Source organism: Herpailurus yagouaroundi, unplaced genomic scaffold (genome assembly GCF_014898765.1).
Source record: "Herpailurus yagouaroundi ecotype Mexico unplaced genomic scaffold, PumYag 141, whole genome shotgun sequence".
Lineage (NCBI taxonomy): Eukaryota > Metazoa > Chordata > Mammalia > Carnivora > Felidae > Herpailurus > Herpailurus yagouaroundi.
The window spans coordinates 35,015,452-35,035,182 of record NW_024412396.1 but is presented as its reverse complement, the minus strand read 5'-3'; the positions used below and the strand labels follow the sequence as shown (position 1 = coordinate 35,035,182).

General features: G+C 41.2%; 1 long non-coding RNA gene across 1 annotated transcript in view; it reads right to left on the bottom strand.

The window, feature by feature from the left end:
* LOC121031835 (uncharacterized) overlaps positions 1-19,731 on the bottom strand; it is a 177,746-nt gene that overhangs the window by 14,634 nt on the left and 143,381 nt on the right. The gene's annotated exons all lie outside the window — the stretch shown is intronic.

The following is a 19,731-nucleotide window of genomic DNA, read 5'->3' as shown; positions in this document are numbered from 1 at the left end:
AAAAAAAAAAAAAAAAAAAAAAAAAAAAAAAGGAAAGGAAAGGAAAGAGATGGCAAGAGGAAGAGTTTAGTAAGTTTAATATTTAAATAATTTCATCAAATATTTAATGTAATCATTTGTTTCCATATAGGTTTGGACAAAATATTTTAAGGCCAGCACATTGATAAAATTAAAATAGAAAATGCCAGGTTGGGGCACCTGGGTGGCGCAGTTGGTTAAGCGTCCGACTTCAGCCAGGTCACGGTCTCGCGGTCCGTGAGTTCGAGCCCCGCGTCAGGCTCGGAGCCTGGAGCCTGTTTCCGATTCTGTGTCTCCCTCTCTCTGCCCCTCCCCCGTTCATGCTCTGTCTCTCTGTGTCCCAAAAATAAATAAAAAACGTTGAAAAAAAAATTAAAAAAAAGAAAATGCCAGGTTACATAAAGTGCATGATGGTAGTGAGGGAACGTCAGGCAGACACAAATAATGAACAATCTGAAAAATGAATATGTGTGTGTGTGTGTATAATATATATATATATTATATATACAGATTTTATAAAAGTATTCCCATTATTATACCCAGCTAGTCTCTTGAAGGAGCATTCATTTTTTTTTAATTTTTTTCTTTTTTTTTTTTTCAATATATGAAATTTATTGTCAAATTGGTTTCCATACAACACCCAGTGCTCATCCCAAAAGGGAAGGAGCATTCATTTTAATCCAGTGTTATTTCTTCCTTTCTGCCACCTAACACATGTCTTACAAATCCTAGCCTTACAAATTTAAAAATTAATGTGGGGTTGTATCACCTCATTCTTTGAGATGGTTTTCATCTCTGACAGATATATTCTGCTTCTTCTTTTTTAGCATAGAATTTGGCATGTTTATGTAACACTGATCCTGAAGTCCAGGGTTATTTTCCTAATTTGTCTTCATTACTTAATCCTGTAGGTTTGGTAGGTGGAAGCCTTCCCTGCCTCTCACTACAGCACATTACAAAGCTCGAGAGCTTGGTTGCTTACATACTAGTTAAAACGAGTAGGCATTTATTTGTTTGTTTGCTTATTTGTGTATTCATGTGTTTATTTATTTAATTTTTTGGTTAAAGAAAGGCAGAAAAAGGAAGTCCGAGGTAAGGAAGCTAAGTTCCCCTTGGGGAACTGCTTCTCCTTGTTTTAATAAAATCACTTCTGATTCTAAATGTTTTGTCTCCAGAAAACCATCCAGAACTGAGTTGATTTAAAAATATTAGTCATATTCCAGGACCCAAGACCCCAAGGAGTTAAACTGGCTACAGATCATTTAGACCACCCACCTGTAATAGATGCACGGTCTGTCTAAACTCCACAGAAATGCAAAAGCCTGCCTCTTGCTATCTCTCCAAATAGTGCCCAGGAGGCTTTGCTCCCCTTTAGAACTGCTGAGCTAGACAAGAATTTTACTCCTCTGGCCCAGTGTCACTTGCAGGTGGGAGGGGAGGGGAAATTAAGACACAAATTCCATTGCTAGTGAATACATGTGGGTCCCAGGAGACCAGTTTATCTAAAACTGAGAAGGGAATTTTGGGCTTCACGTACTTATGCACTGTGCTTCCATTCAAATATTTTTCTTTTTCTTTTTTCTTCCAACACATCAGTTCCCATAAAAAGCATTCCCTTTTCAGTAGCCTAATCAAACATGAAATAAGAAAACTTCCACGTTGAAATTACTTTTAGATCTTGTTTATGGGTCATGCAAATGAAATGCACCCATTTCTTTGTATTCAAATCATAAAATGACTTTTGTGCACGTCCAGAAGAGTTGATTCACTCCTGGCGGCCTATAAAAAGAACATTGGCTGTGAAAGTGTGGTAGGCAGAATTCTAAGAATGACCCCTAAAGACTCTCACTTTTGTATAAGACCCTTCTCTGTGGATATGATGGGACATCACATGTCACATTGCATGGCAAAAGGGATCTTGAAGATATAATTAAGGTTTGACCTTAAAAGAGAGGTCACTTAGGTGAGCGAGGTCTAATTACGTGATCCCTTAAAAGCAGAGCATTTTCTCTGGTTGGTGACAGAAGAAGTCAGAGAAATTCCCACCTAAGAATGACTGGACACCCTACTGCTCATGAAGATGGAGGGACCACGTGATGAGAAATGAGCACGGCCTCTAGAATTTGAGAATGGTCCCCAGCTGGCAGCCAGCACTGAACTCGACTCTTTTTTTTTTTTTTGGAGAGAGAGAAAGTGGAGAAGGGGCAGAGAGAGGGAGACACAGAATCTGAAGCAGGCTCTAAGGCTCTGAGCTGTCAGCACAGAGCCTGACACAGGGCTGGAACCCACGAACCGTGGAATCATGACCACAGCCCAAGTTGGAGGCTCAACCCACTGAGCCACCTCACCACCCTAAACAGGATTCTTAAACAGCCTGAATGAGTTTGGGAGCTGATGCTTTCCCTAAGCCTCCAGATAAGAACACAGCCAAACCTCACAAGGACTTCTGACTTACAAAATAGTGAGCTAATCAATGGGTGTTGCTTTTAAGCCAGTAAGTTCATGGCATTATGTTTTGCAGCAAAAGAAAATTAATATGGAAGGAGATAAAGGGGACCTTTAAAAGAGATGAAGAGCCCCAAAGGCATTCAGAGTAATAATTGCATCCCTGGAACGAGCATCCCCCTTATAAGGGGAGGAGATGACTAGAGCTGGGAATAATGTCCAAGCAGATGTATAAATTCTGGTGTAATTCTTTTCTTTTCTTTTTTTTTTTTTTTTTAAGTAGGCCCCACGCCCAGCATGGAGCCCCAAGTGAGGTTTGAATTCACAACCATGAGACCAAGACCTGAGCTGAGATCAAGAGTCAGACACTTAACCGACTGAGCCACCCAGATGCCCCTGAAGCAATTTTTAATATATTATTTGATAGCCATATTCCATCTGCTGTTTTTGGATCTGCTGCTCAGAATTTACTCCTCCACTCTGAACCCACTCTAGGAAGAGGACAAGGAGATCGGTGAGTGTCCCTGACCAGGCCAACAACATATGGTAGCGGCACATTGGGCACATTTCTCCCTTCCTATCCCACATGTGTCCTGCCTTTCAGGATGAAGGATGTGACCCTGTATTCTCTCGGAAACCTGCTCTTGCCACACCGTTGTTCAGTCCCCACAGGCTCCTCTAGCCCCACTGAACATGCTGCCCAACCCCTCTGCCAGTTGACGACCCCATTTTCTCCCTGTCCAAGGAGGTGGAAACCAGAACGGTCCAGAAAGGTCCTTCCTAGACTACATGGAAAGGGTGTTACTGGTACTCCCAGGGGGAGCTGGGATCCATGACCAGGGATCCCAACAGAAAAACAGCAGGCTCTAGCCAAACAGATAGTCACAGGAGATGGTGGGTGAAAAGTAAATAAACAGACTGGCCCAATTTCTTTTTGTTGGAAAGAATCCTACTGGGTTGAGTCATTTTAAAAGATTAGACACATACCTATTGGACCTGCACTGTGTTCCCACTTACCGCTTTGAAATCTCATGCATTTGAATTTCAGTGTTTTCAGCCTTACTATGTTGACATATTTGTAGCACTGACACTGTCACTCGCTCTATATGTCAAAACTTCTCTCATAGCTTTCCTGATACCAGCCTCTCTTGCTTTTCCTACTACATCTCCGGTTTCTTCTTCTCTTTCTGAGACTGCCTGCCTCTACTCACCTTTAAAATTGGTATTCCACCATGAACCACCCTTGACCAGCTTCTCACTGTCTCCATTCATCCTATGTTGTTATTTCATTCACTCCTATGGCTTGGTTTCATCACCCAATGTCTGATGATTCCTAAATGTCTATCCCTAATCCATTCACATCTTGAGCTCTAGGAATGTTCATAGAACCATCTTCTGAACAGTGCAAGTTGGATGTTCTGTTGGTACCTCTAACTCAACATGTCAGCTCCCCAAACCATGTTCTTCCTCCTTGGTCCCTTATCTGGGATCTATCACCATGCACCAATTGTTAATTACAAATCTATCTATTCTGGATGTCGAATTCTCATTCTCACAGCCTGAGACCCAAATTACTTAGGTTAATAGTGAAGAGCTAACATTTAATGAAGAAGAGTCAGCCAATTAATCTTTAGCTTTAAGCAAAGAGATAGAGACAGCAAGAGAAGAAATGCCAGTCGTAGGACATCATTAGCTGGTAGGGATGTAGGTGAGAAGTGTCTCCTTGATCAAATCTATATGCCAATAGGAACAGACCTCTCATGGGGAACGCTGCTTTAGACAAGGCACAGTCTGACACAGACAGGATAATCTCCTTCTAAAAATTCCCTCAACCTAGTCATAGGAGCTCATGCTTCTCCCTAACCTGTGAAAGTCTGGTCCTTTGATGATTCAAAGCCAGGATCCCGGCAGTTGTCTTACTTGAGGCCAACTCCCTAATAGCTTTAGCTTCCTAGCAAGGTGGTAGGATTTCCTGGAACAAATAGTCCATAGACAGAGCTTTCCCCACTGCTCTAGGTCCACTCGTGCTTCTTTCTATCTTTTCACACAAGCCAGGAAGATAATTTACACACACCTCTTGTTACTATTCCATTTAATTATAATATAATCCTACATATGCAAACATGAAAACAGCAATCATGTTTTATTCCAAGTTCTAATTGCGTGTAGCAATCATGTGCTTTCGCTAAATTATTTCCATCAAGCGTACAGAGCGCCATTATTTCCAGCATGCCAAAAGGCCCACCTGCAGCCTCCCACCCCCATCAGAAAAGCCAATCGGAGTTTCGTATTCTTGCTCTGATGTTTCAGGTAGTGGTCCGTCCCCCCACCCCCAATTTCTATGTGCTCAATCTGTGTGACTTCAGCTCCCCTGTCAATTTTCTTTCTCACCAGCATCAGAGACCCCGAAATGTTGAGTGTCTGCTCACCACTCCTCTCTTGCTTTTGTGCATAGAGGTGCCCTTAGTTGGGCTTCCTCCTTAACCATTTCCTATTCTTCTGATGCTAACACGTTCGTCTCTGTTCCTCACAGGCAGACCCCTCAATAATCCCTTTTCTTTTTAAATAATACCTTAAGCTAATCTTATTAGCATCAACCGACAATCTTTCTTCTTCTTTGAACCTCTCCCCCACCCAAAATACAGAATAAAAAAGGGAAAGAGAAGAATGTCCTTTCCCTGAGTTCATTGTGAAACTCATTTCTCACTGTAGGAATTGTGCATTCTTTGCTTTATTCTCTCCCCACTCCTTTTCTACATTACGTCATTGGAAACGAGCCTAGAAATTAGTCAAGTCACGTATATAAAAAATGAACACTAGAGAAAGAAAACACAGGACAGTGAGGTGGCAAATTACTAAGCACTGGGGTCAGAAAATGTTTGGATTTTTGCTTCTGCCCTTCAAAGTTTTCGCTGCTGGGTACGTTCCAAGCTAGGTCTCAAGCCATTACCAGAACAGGTCATCCCAATAGGTTTTTCTTTTACTTTTTTCCAAAGATGTTATCAATCAAGTTTTCCCAAAGGCTCATGGGCTATTAGCAAAGCAAAAGGGAGCCTCAGTGTCTCAGACGCAGGATTACCATCTGCTACAGGAAGCAGGGCTAAAACTGGAGGACTTGGCCTTGCACCGTGTGTCTGTGCTTGAGAAAAAGCCCGAGAGAGCTCTGAGGACCTGAAAACAACCAGCATGACGTGACCATTTAAAAAAGAAATCCTGGAGCATTCCAGAGACATGAAGACAAGCTCAGTACTGTGCAGCCAAAGGAGATCACTCCTCTGGGACTGGTTTGTGGAATTGAGCGAAATGACTTTTAAGAAGTGGCTGTCTGAGTGAGAACAATCAGGGACTTTCTTTTTCTTTTAGGGCTGAGCTGCATGCTCCCTAGCCTGAAATGCAAAGATTGAATATAAAAGGAAACAGAAAAAAATAAATAAATATGTTTTCCAACTGTCTCCATGTGGCCGGCTGCCAATCTGGCTGGCCTGGGTGGGGATTCTCGCCCTCAAGTTAGCAGAGAGATGGGTTGCATGTTCTTGTTGTTTTTCGTTTGTGTTACATTTTAGCCGCTTTGGTTGGGAAAGGCTTTGAAATTTCACAGGAAGGACGACAAATTGTGGTCAGAGTTCGGGACTATAAATTTACTTCGAGTATTCAACTGAGGCAAAAACGCACATAGTCTCTCAGCCTTGGTTTCCTGATTCATAAAGTGAAGAAATAATGATGCTGCTTCAAGGCTGGCTTCTTACTGTTATTCAGGTCCTGGTTTAAACGTCACCTCCAGGGGCGCCTGGGTGGCGCAGTCGGTTAAGCGTCCGACTTCAGCCAGGTCACGATCTCGCGGTCCCTGAGTTCGAGACCCGCGTCGGGCTCTGGGCTGATGGCTCAGAGCCTGGAGCCTGTTTCCGATTCTGTGTCTCCCTCTCTCTCTGCCCCTCCCCCCTTCATGCTCTGTCTCTCTCTGTCCCCAAAATAAATAAACGTTGAAAAAAATAAACGTCACCTCCTCAGAGAGATATCCTATCCGAAGTATCTTCTTCCAACCACCTGGCCACTTCCTGTCACATCATCCAGTCCCAATTCCGTTCCTCCAACTCTGCTTTCAAATGTATTTGTTGCCTGTCTCCCCCGAGGAGATAACATTTTAAGAGAGGCCTGAAGAAAGGGAAGGGCGAGATGTGCAGAAACTTGGAGCTCGTGTATTCCAGGAAGTAGGAGCGTGAAGGGCAAGGGCCTCATGTGGTTTTTCCAGAAACAGCAAGGGCAGGGCGGCTGGAGAAGAGTGAGTGAGGGGCCTGAGGGGAGGAGATGGAAAAGGAGCCCAGCTCCTGGAGGTGCACGGGATTTATGGTCATGGCTTGTGATTCTATACTGAGCGCGATAGGAAGATGGGCTAGTTTGGGGTGAAGGAGTAACTTCTGTTTTGTTTGGCTCACTGTGATGGCTGTGTGGAGAAGAGATTTAAGAAGGGCTTAATGGAAGCAATGTGACTGTGGAAGTTATTTATAGCAATGATCCAGATAAGAAATAAAGGTGTTTGTTGTTGTTGTTGTTGTTGTTGTTGTTGTTGTTGTTGTTGTTTGAAAGAGAGAGAGAGAGAGAGAGAGAGAGCAGGGGAGGGGCAGAGGGAGAGAGAATCCCAAGCAGGCTCCACACTCAGTGCAGAACCTGATATGGGGCTCAATCCCACGACCTTGGGATCACCACCTGAGCTGAAATCAAGAGTCCAACACTCAACCAACTGAGCCACCCAGGTGCCCCAGAAATAAAAGTGTTTTGAATGGTGGCAGCAATGGCAGCCGTGGGATGGGCTTCAATTCCAGACACATTTTAGAGGTAGAGGCTACACAATTTCCTGACGGACTCAATGTATAGGGGCAAGCAGGGAGTAGGGAGAGAGCAGAATCAAGAGCGTTTCCAAGGTTTTGACTTGAACAACTGGCACAGAGATAGAGAGCTTAGGGGAGGAGAGGATTTATATGAGAAGGGTGGAGGCAAGGGTGAGTTTGGGTTTGACATATTAGTTAATTTTGAGATACATATTAGAAATCCAGGTAGAAATGTTGAATCAGTTAGCTTAAAGGAAGCTATAAAGACTGGAGATATAAATTTGGGCAACATGAGCAAATAGACAAAATTTAAAACCATCTCTTTCATCATTGTTGGTGCCCAACACAGTAAGGACACTCAATAAATATTTGTCAAGTGAATAAATTAATGAGGACCAAATGAGATTATGGGTATGAAAGTGTTTGTCAAACTGTAAGTGTCTCTGAAAATAAAAGGGAACAGAAAAACGTTGAATGAGCAATAAAGATTTAGCAAAAGCACAACTAGAAATTTTGCTTCTAACAGAAACAAACTCCAGATGGCTCCTTTCCTCCTCCCCTTTTCGATATTTAAAGTTGAAAGTGTCTAATACTGTAATTAAGGGCAGTAAAGCACCATAAAAAAACTGAATGCGAGTGAAATATAGCAATGCTTTTTTTTTTCTCCCAATGATGGCTCTTCAAATTGTCAAAACGATTTTCACAGCAATTTTTCAAACTGTTTCAGGAGTACTTTTTCAAAAAGTAACTCTAAAACTAGATGGCTTTTGTATGGACTTTCCCATCTCAGATCATGCCATAACTCGAAATTCAACTGGCGTTATTTTGCATTAAATTAAAAAATAGCCCTGGCTTCGTTCTATTTGCCTTTTAAGTCACAGCCTGATATTGTCATTTAAAAAAAAAAAAAATGTTGCTTGATGAATTTTCTGGGGGAAACTATTGGTTTGGGACTTAAGATACCACCTGATAAAATTCTCTGGACTTTTCAAAATACATGATAGAAATTAGAAGTTGCAAGTTACATTCCCTCTACTGGTTACAGAAATATAACAAAGTCAAGGGTTTTCTACCTATGAGAGTTGAGCATTGTGATATAAAGTCTTAAAGTTCTTCTAACCAAGAGAGGAGACAGTCAGATAGATGGATGGATGAGGGGATGGATGGATGGAGAGAAATGAGGGTTGAGAGAAAGAGAAGCAGGGAGACACAAAAGAGTGAAAGGGAAAATGAGACATTCTGACTTTTACCCAGGGGCCAAAATAATTCAATAGGGTAAGGACAGTCTTCTTCAGAACTTGACTGGTACAATTAATATCCCTATTAGAAAAATAAACCTGATGCTTACTCCACATGATTTGCAAAAATTAACTTGAAATACGGGTGCCTGGGTGGCTCAGTCAGTTAAGCATCCGACTTCAGCTCAGGTCATGATCTCATGGTTCATGAGTTCGAGCCCCACTTCAGGCCCTGTGCTGACAGCTCAGAGCCTGGAGCCTGCTTCAGATTCTCTGTCTCCCTCTCTCTCTGCCATTCCCCCTGCCCCCTCTCTCTCAAATATGAATAAACATTAAAATCCAAAGAAATGCAACTTAAAATCACAGTGAAATACTACTCCATACCCACAAGAATGGCTCAAATTTAAAACAAAACAAAACTGACAGAGATATCTATACTCTAACCTGAGGAAATAATAGGGACCAAACTAGAAACTAAATATCCATCAACTGGTGAAGAGAAAAACTGGCAGGTTCATACACATATTACTCAGTTATAACCACTGACACATGCCAGAACATAGATGAATACCAAAAGCACATACTGAGTTAAAGATGTCAAACACAAAACACACACACACACACACAAATAAAAATAAAAAAATAATAAAATAATAAAAAAATAAATAAATAAAGATGTCAAACACAAAAGACTATTTTCTGCTTAGTTCCATTTACATGTTTTTTTTTTCTTTTAAGGCAAAATTATAGTAACATAAACAGGTGAGTAGTTACCAGGAGCTAGGAGTGGTAAGAGAAAATTGACTGCAAAGGGGTAAGAGAGAACACGTTGGAGTGGTTGAAATGTTCCATATCCTCATTACATGTCTAAATATATTTGTCACCACCCATAGTCTTGGTAAATTCTAAAATTGGTAAAGTTTATTGTATGTTAACTACATCTCTCTAAAGCCGACTAAAATAATCATTTGATGGGATTAAAACATATTGGACCATCAACAAGAAAGGGTCAATAAACTAGGAGGCAAATCAATAGAATTTATCCAAACTAAAACACGAAGATCATAAAGTTTTAAGAAATGAATAGGGGCTCAATGACTTCAGGGCCAGTATCCAGCTATCTAAGCAACAAATGTACTTAGAGCTTCAGAAGGAGAGGAAAGAGTGAATAGGGTAGATAAAAATGTTTGAATAAGTATTGGTCAAAAATGTTCCATATTTAATTAAAAACATCAATCAACAGACATAATCAACTTAGTGATCCTCAAACAGGTAAATGCAAAGAAAATCAAAACAAGGCACATCATAATCAAGCTGCTGAAGCCCAAAGATAAAAGCAGCCAGAGGGGAAAAAAGATAAATTACATACATTATAAGAATGACTACTGACTTACTCAAAGCAATGTAAACCCAAAGAATAAAACTTCCAAGTGCTTAAAGAAAAATTGGTCAGGATAGAATTCTATGTGTAATAGAAATATTCTTCAGAAATGAAGGCAAAATAAAGACATATCCAGATAAATGAAAGCTGAGAGAATAAAGTCCTTGGAAACTCACAACCAGAAGAACCAAAGAAATTATCCAGGGTGAACAGAAATGACACCAGATTTATAGGAAGGAATATAACACACCAAAGATACTAAATATATGGTTAAATATAAAGACTACTTTTAATTAAATTCTTTAAAAGATACTTGACTATGTAAAGCAAAATAATAACCATGTGACTTTGTAACAATGTAACAAATATAGACACTAAAATGTACAACACCAATATCACAAAGATGAGATGGGAGGTAATGGAATAAAGGTGAATCTGGTAATCCCTAGAGCAACCACTAAGACAAATAAGAATACAAAAAGTTTTAGTTCAAAATCCAGTAGAGATAGAATACCATAATAAGTAATATTTTATTAACTCATAATAAGGCAGGAAGGAAGGAATAAAGGGAAAAAGGAAGAGGGGACAAATAGAAAACAGATTTACACTCAACCACATCATGGGGCGCCAGAGCAGCTTAGTTAGTTAAGTTGTCTGATTCTTGGTTTCAGTTCAGGTCATGATCTTGAAGGTCTGAGTTTGAGTCCCTCATAGGGTTCCATGCTGACGGTATGAAGCCTACTTCAGATTCTCCCTATCTCTGCCCCTCCCCTGCTCGTGCTCTCTTTCTCTCAAAATAAATAAGTAATAAACTTAAAAAAATTATATTAAATGTAACTAGACTAAACATTTCAGTCCAAGACAGAGCTTATCTTATGGGATTAGAAAAACCCAAATACATGCTGTTTGCAAATGATGCACTTTAAATATAAAGACACAGATAAATCCTTGATAAGAAAAAATTGAGGAAATATACATTTTCAATATCAAGAATGAAAGAAGAGATATCTTCAGTGTTCCTGCTGCTATTAAAAGGACCATGCCAGTTATGTTCATATTGAAGACTTACAACCTAATATTATATCCCAACTGGCTGAATACTCATTAAGATGATGACCAATAGTTACCAGAAGGCAAAAATTGTGCTAAACAATTCAGGTACACCCTTTTATTTAGTCCTCTCACAATCCTGCAATGTAGGCATATTTCTCTTCATATATTATAGATGAGAAAAATCAAGGCTTACAAAGGGTAATTGACTTGCCCGAGGTCACAAAGCTTGTTAATATCGAAACTACTTGCTTCCTGAACTCACATCTTCTGTGTATTCCCAGCCTCATAAGTATCTCATCCAATGAGTTTAAATGCATGTATTGTAGTTTAAAGGAAGAAAAGGGTTTGTTTGTTTGTTTGTTTCCCTGAAACAATCTTACAGCCTGAAGGTCTTGAAGGAAGAATGGAAAAGCTACTCACTGAATTGCTACCACTGTTGCCATGGAAACCTGAAGAGATTACATACACATCAATTTTACAACTCCATCTTTTAATAAGTGCAGAACATAACCACAGGCTGCTGACTCCTCATGGAAAACTCCCTGAAAAATCCATCTAATCAAAAATCTCCACAGCTTTTCTAATACAAAAATCCCAATTCACATAGTAAACTGAACTTTGCCAGATGGGGTGGATAATGATTCTCTTTTCCTAAACTGCTGTCCACCCTTTGCCTGTTGAGAAGTGAACCAAGACAAAAAAACAAAACCAAAAACAAAATTAAAGTAATACTGAAAAGCAAGAAGGGGGCTACAATGCCTTGGATGCTTTTGATCTAAAAGCCAGATCAGGAGGTGCTGGGCAGAGAGCTACGGGCACTGACTGAAAGCAGTGGTAAATATCACTGAGATAAAGAGGCAAATGTAAATTAGTCTCTCACAATGAAGGCAGCATTTTTCACCAAAATCAAAATAAAACATTCCTTGGCAGTACAGATTTGACTCTGTTGAGGATTTCTGGTACTGCTGAGACACAGACTCTGTCAACTCAAAGTCAGCTGTCATAGTAAGATGAAATTCTGAAATTCAATAAAGCATACGTCTATATACAAAAAAAAGGGTGATGTCCTTGCTTACCTACATTTAGGCTCTTTAATATGCCTCCACAAAACCTGATTAGAAAGGTCACAAAAGAGGTGCCTGGTGGCTCAGTTGGTTAAGTGTCTGACACTTGAATTTGGCTCAAGTCATGATCCCAGGGTTGTGGGATCGAGCCCCACATTGGACTCTGCACTGAGCTTAAGAGTCTCTCTCTCCGTCCCTCTGTGCTCCTACCCCCCTGCTCGTGCAAGCTTGCTCTCTCTCTTTAATACTAAAAATTAAAAAAGAAAAGAAAAGTCACAAAAGAAAAGTGAAACAAGAATAGTAGGTACAGAGAAGGACGATGTGATGTGCCAATTCTTTTCATGACATATGACTCTGGCTCAGCCAGCAGAAATGATTTAGGAAAAATGTTAATTACAATTTAGTTCGGTTGCGAATGGCAGAAAGCCTAAAGTAACAAGGGCTTGAACAACGCAGAATTTGATTTCTCCCTTACTTAAAAGTCTGCATAGATCATCTATGGCTGATACAGCAGCTTTACAACCATCAGAGACCCAGGCTCCCCCCCGCCCCCCAGTTTGTCCTTCCACCATTCTTAGGATGCAACTTCCAACCTGTGCACCAAGATGGCTATTGGGATGGCAGACCATACAGTCACAAAAGAGCCCACAGAAAGGAGAGAGGAGTGAAGACAGATGCTCCCGTTCCCTTTAAGGACATTGTTCTCCAGTGTTATACACTTCCACTTATACCCCGTTGGCCGTGTCAGATGTGACTTGGTCTGCCCCTATGTGCCAAGGACAAGCAGGACCTCGCGTGTTGTATAAAAATAGCCAGAGGAAGAGGAAACCATTCCTGCAACTGCAACTCCGGGGGACCACCAGACTCAGGTTTGATTGATTCATTCATTTGTCGTATGTTCACTCAAGACACAATGATCAGTCATCCTGCATGTGCCAGGCTCTGTGTCAGATTCTGGAGAGAAGAAAGATGATAGCGACCCAGAAATAAACAAATCACTGTGGCACAATGTGTAGGGAATTTCAGAGAGGTGGAAAAAATTAAAGGAGCTAACTGTTGCATTGCAAGGAGAGCTTTCAATGAAAATTGCACAGAGGAAATGCCATATAAGGTAAGTCTTTCAAAAATATGACTTCGCCAAGTATACTGGTGGAGAAAAGCTGGGGTGGGGGTAGGGAGACAAGAGTCGGAGAGTGTCGGAAAGTAGAGAAGGCATGCCAGGCAGAAGGAGGAACAAATGCAAATGCGACAAAATGGCTTGCTAGGGAGCTCTAAGCAGTTCCACGGGGCTTGGAATGGGGATGAGGGTGTGGGAAGGGAGCCAGGGAGGAGTGGTGGTTGAGACGGAAATGGAGACAGGTTAGAGAGCTTGTGCTCTGTAGGAAGCACTGGAGAGGTCTAGGAAGGAGAGGATCACAATGAATTTGTGTTTTGAATAATAACTCCGGAGGGTGTGTGGATACTGGAAGGATAATGGAAGATGGGCATTACGGAAAGCAGAAAACATGTTCGTTTACGAAGCAGTTACTGAATGTCAAGTCTGCACCACCCGCTACGGGAAGTGCTAAGGATACCAAATGCAGTGCAACAGACACAGGGGCCCTCAAGGACCCACAGCAGAGGAAGGGACGTGAACCAGTGTTAGCAGTATTCTGCAACACGTGTGACCACAGGAAGGTCCAGGGTCATCTGGGAGGGCAGAAAAGAAAGTGTCTAACCCTCCTGGGATGGGACCAGAAAATTTCAGAGAAAAGCGAACTTTCGTTTGTAAAGACTGAACAGAATTTTGACAGGGAGTCAAGAAATGCAAAGGGCATTCTTGCCAGAGAATAGGGTACCTACAGATATGAAGAGGCATGAAGAAAAACCACAAGTAGTTCAGTCTAGGGGTTCAGGATGCAAGTGTGTGCGGAGGGGTGGAAAATTAGGCCCAGGTCAGGACAGAAACAGCTGGAGAGTCACATGATCAAACCTGATAAGAGGTTACAGCAAATGCCTAGTTAGGAGGAGATGAGAGCCTGACATAAAGTGGGTGGAAAGAGAGGTCACTGAGCTGTAGCTCCCCCTTCGCTCCCTCCTGATCCTGATCCACACCGTGACCTTCTCTACTCTGCTCCACTGCCCAGAAGTCCAAATTGCACGGACGGCATCGATCAGCTCTCTTGTCCTCTGACTTCCAGCTGGGTTTGGCCAATGGGGAACGACAGAAGGAGATTAGTGGGGAGGAGAACTTCAGAGAGTGAGGTCAGGTTCCCTGCCCATGGAGTTAGTTACCCAGGGCTGGCTTCATGCTTTCCTTCAGTGTTCCCATCTCCGCAGGAGCTCTCACACTTTTCCTCTCTGCCTCAAAGCTCTGGCTTTCTTTGTTCTCTTTGTCCCCAGAACCATTCCCTGCCCTTCCCTACTTGAGCATGGGAGTGGTAACAACAACCCACTACCTACAGGGTGTCTCACTATCCCCGTGGTTTCCCTACACTGCGCCCTTTGTGAATAGTCCCTTTAGTAAGTTCCCAAATTATGCATTAAGTGTGCCAACTGAGTCCTGCCAGGATCCTGACTACGTAATCAGTAAACACCACCCTCGCTTAAACCATTTCTTCACAATTCTCGTGACTTTTCTGTGAAATCTGGAGCACTCCGTTTTCCAGGGGGGATGATCAAACCCCCAGGATGGCTCATGGCTCTCACAGTACATTTAGTTAGTTCGGTTATGTCAGAGATTACAGTCCAGTGGGTTCAGATGAATTCAGGGGAAGGAAACTAAATTCTTGCTACCAACTAGTTCATGAGTTGAGGGCAGGGGTAGATAAACTTGTGGATAATTAACAGAAAAACCCATCAGACTAATCTCTGGCATACCTCAGCATGGCACAGTTTAAGCAAATAGTCCAGAATGAATAAAAATCATTTCCATGGAGACATATTGGTCAAAGGGTACAAACTTCCAGTTATATGATGAATAATTTCTGGGGATCTAACGTACAGCATGGTGATTACAGCTAGCAATATCTTATCGTGTACTTGAATGTTGTTAAAGAGTAGATCTTAAATGGTCTCACCACAAAAAAGAAATGGTGATTATATGATGGGATGGAGGTGTTAGCTAATGGTAGGGTGGTAATGCTTTTGCAATATATAAAAGTATCCAGTCAACCTGTTGTATACCTTAAACTTACACAATGCTACATATGTCAGTTATATTTGAATAAAACTGGGCTGGTGGGGGCGGGGGGAAGACTGACAAAAAAAAAAAAGAAAACCAAAAACCTAGTTTAAAGGAAACAAAGTCTCAGGGATGCACTTCAGCTTGTGCAAGACCCCACAGCTGGCCCATGTGGGAGGCAAGACTTGAACTCCAAGCAATTCAAAAACAATAGCAAACTCATGTCTGCTCCACCTCATCTCTCTCCCGTGCTAGAACTGCATGCTTCAGAATCTGTTCATTAACATCTGGTAAATAATTTTTAAAAAATCATCACTTCCAATTCCCAGTGCCAGATGGACAAAGAATCTGACTGCCCGTCTAAATCAGGCATTCAGTTCTAATCCAGTCCGGGTATCTTGCAGTCCAAACAAGCTGCCTGTAAATTCAACACTCTATGGGGAAAGGAAGTTTCCAGGGAAAGGGTACTGGTGTAAGATGAGCAGACATCCCTAAAAGTATTTATTACAGTGGATCATAGGCCCTGGTTAGTCTTTCTTTAAAGGAATAATTTCATAAGGCAGATTTTGAGGTGCCAAGAAAGACTGATTTAAAGTCCATCTTGTCATAAGGTATTTTAGTGCTTTTTTTATTTTGAAGAGAAGGAACAATAGTATACTTACAACTCAATTATATTTCTATTATTCTACGTCTAGTCCAATTAGGCATTCCTTAGTTCCACAGTGATTTTTCAGGGGGGGAGGGGTGTTGTCACACCTGCCACACAGCTGGGTCCAAGGACTGCCTGCCTGCTCCCAGCATGCTCTGGGGTTAGTTTCCATGCCAACCAATCTAGGAGTGTTTCCACCCTATCTACCCGCTCCAGGACAGGCATTAATAGAACAGGCATATATGAGAAAGAGTAAGAGACAGGTTGAATAAGTGTATGCAATTATTTTTATAGCACTGTGGTCCTAAATTATTCCTTATGCTAGTCCCCTTTATAATACAAGATAATTGGAGACAGATTACCATGTCTTTCCTGCTAAGTGCTCAGAACTCTTTCAAATATGCTATCACATTATCCTCACAGCGTCCCTAAGAGATAAGAAAGGTCTTATGTTGCAGGTTGGGAAACTGAGGCACAGAATGGTAAAATGTCCACTCTATACACACAGGATAAGGTAACACTAGCATTGGGATGGAATTCAAGAACCCTACCTGTAAAATCTGCATTTTCACTACTCATTTCTGCTCCCCTGTCTCCATCAGCTTTAGGCTCCAGAGAAAATCAATTCAATACAATTCTTGATTAAATCTCATCCTCATTATAGTGCGTGTAAACTGTAAAAATAACAAAACCAGTAGAGGTGGTTAACTGGGAAGGACAACTGGGTAAACTATTAAAGAAAAAGGCAGGTGAATACAAAGATTGAGAAACAGGAAAGCAAATGTGTATGTTTCACTCAGGTTAAAATATTTCACCAAATTTTCTTTCAAAGAAAAGAAATCACCACTCAGCATTGGAATAGAAGATTAATCTGCTGGCATGAGGCCTCTTTGTGACTCAAGGAAACAATAACATGGCATCAAATACGGCCAACACTAACAAGAGACACCTCAGAGAGTGAAAGGGAAACTCAGAAAGATGTGCCTCCCTCCCCACAAAATGAGCTAAAAGGAGCCCACTTTTCGCCCACTTTAGCCACATTGCTGCCTTTGCCCTCCGCTGCCTCAGGGAAAGGAGGCCAGGAGTATACCACTGGACAGGATAAGAATTGCCTTTGTGAGATGGAGGCTGAGGACACATCAAACCCCATCAAAGTGCTGACTCCATTGTTTGAAAGATCCTGAGATTCATTTCACCTCATTACTCCACGTAAAAAACTACAACAAAAAAGGACAGCACTCCAGCCAGTGAATTCAGAAACACCAGAATGTAATTTCACACCCCTGAAGTTTCTCCAAAGCAGTAACCAATCACTCCAAAAGTCAACTGCCAGTGACATTGCAGTGTCAGGTGCTTTATGAACCCAGTACCCAGAGCTTTGGCACCCAGTATACTTATTCTGAATTCATATCTATGTAACTATGCACACACACACATTTATATTTGTCTCTTTCCTCTCTTATTCCTTTATCATGCAACATAAGATGTATTCACTTTTTATCATAGTATTTGAGTATTGTCAATTTTAAATCATTGTATTTCAGTTACAGGATATCAAAGGAGAAAATACATATTGCTCAAGGGCATTATCTATGAAAGGGCCTCTTCTATGAAAGGAGTTAGCATGTTTTTGGTTGTATACAAGATAGTTGTATCATGGTAGGTGGAATTATGACCTTGTTAATGTCTTTATTTGGAGATTAAGTATGGTTTAAGGAGTCGTGTATGAGTATCAAGTCGATAAGGGATGGATTCGTGATGATTAATTTTATGTGTCAGCGTGACTGGGCCTTGGGATGCCTAGATATCTGGTTAGACATTATTGCTGGGTATGTTTCTAGAAGAGACTAACATTGGAATTGGTGGACTGAGTAAAGAAAATTGCTGTCTCTTCTGTACGTGGTATCATGTACCTTTGAAGGCCCTCACCAGACCCTTGAAGGCCATATGAGGAAGTGTTGATCTCCCCTGACTTCTTAGATCCAGGATGTGTTAACTCACATCATTTCACACTATGTCCAGAATCTTCATTGCGGAGTAGAATACTAGCCTAAGACTGTCTCCTTTGACCTACTATAACAGAGTACCATCTCTGTGCTATCCATTGTCTATTTGCCTTAGGGCAACAAGCTCTAGCTGGGCTCCCCATCCCATTCTGTCCCCAGGAAAAGGAGCAGGGCTCTGGAGTAAAGCTTAAGAGGTTCAAATCCTGGCTAACGGTGAACACTTTGTTAACCAATAACACTTAAAGTAAGTGAACAGAGGCAGTGTTACTTCTCCTCTTTGACACGCAATAACTGTTAGCTATTTATTAAAACAACTCTCTAGAAATCTGTCTCAATGAGGAGCTGTGCCTTTGCTCATCAGACAGGACTTTATGTCACACTCAAAGAGGGTAAACACAAAGGAAGGCGAGGAAAACTAAGAACTGGAAAATGGGGAGGCTGTGGAAGTGGCCAATCAGGAAGAGCCAATTAAATAGTTGCCTGAAGCATGCATAAAGGGTCTCTCTGGACAGAATGGAGCATAGTGTATATAAAACAATTAAATGGGCACAGTTTAAACCTCTTAGGGCAAATCTAAGAAGGGGCATATTAAATGTATTCATAAAAATAGACAGACTTTGGAAAATATACTTAATTAAATGAAAGATTTGCATTGAAAACTAGTCTTTTTCCCAAGCTCATTAGAATGGCAAGTCAATGATCCCTTAATAAATTTAGAATGTTGCTTTTATTATGGTGGGAAGATGAGAAGACTAAAAAAACTCAGTGCCCTAGCAGTAAATCTATGCCACGTCTAGACCTCAAGCAGAACTCATGCATTCTAGGAGGTGAAAAAGTAGACTCTATAGGAGAATTCAAGAGACACAAGTGATATGCTTAACATATTCTAAATGTATTTGCAAAGAAAAATTTATTCTTTGCTGTTTTCAGTATATTGCCTGGTGCAAGAATAATCTCTTCCTCACTCTCTGGTTCACACTGGCTTTCTTTTTTTTACATGCTGCCCTTCATTTGCCACAAAGATCTTTCGAATGTGTCATAAACACAGACACTCCCCATGCAGTATAATGATAAACTAGCTGTTACAAAGAGCTTAGAAACCAGACAGAGTGTTCCTACATATCTAACCCAAGTGATTTTCTGTGGCTTAACATATTTTCAATGGCAGTTCAACACATGCTTAACTCTAACATAGAATTCCTTTCACCAGCTTTGGAAAAAAATAATCAAAGAGACTATTGCTTCTGTGGAAGTTCTTGTACATGACTCCAGGGGAGTTATCCTTTCCCTCGCTCCAACATGCTTTATGAGGTCGCCCCAAACTGGCTGCACTAAACCCCTAAAACGTATGGCTCTGTGTTCACCACAGCCATGGAGGTTGGAAGAGTCCCAGGAGTCTTGGAAAGACAAGAAAGAATGCTTTACAGCCCTGAGACCATTAATTATCCTGCAGAGCACCTCAATAGGCAAAGCATTTCCCCTCCATGGTCTGCATTATTCCAGTCCCTTTCAAAGTACAGCAGTACCCCCCTCATCCATGGGGGATACATCCCAAGACCCCCCCATGGATGCCTGAAACTGCAGATACTATCATACCCTATATAGACTATGTTTTTTTCTATACGTGCGTACTCATGATAAAGTTTAATTTATAAACTAGGCATCGTAAAAGATTAACACAAAAACTAATAATAAAATAGAACAATTATAACAATATACTGTAATAAAAGTCATGTGAATGTTGCTCTCTCTTTCTCCCAAAATATCTTATTGTACTATACTCACCCTTCTTCTTGTGATGATGTGAGATGATAAAATGCCCACGTGACAAGATGAAGGGAGGTGACTGATGCGGGCATTGTGACATAGCTTTAGGTTAGTACTGATC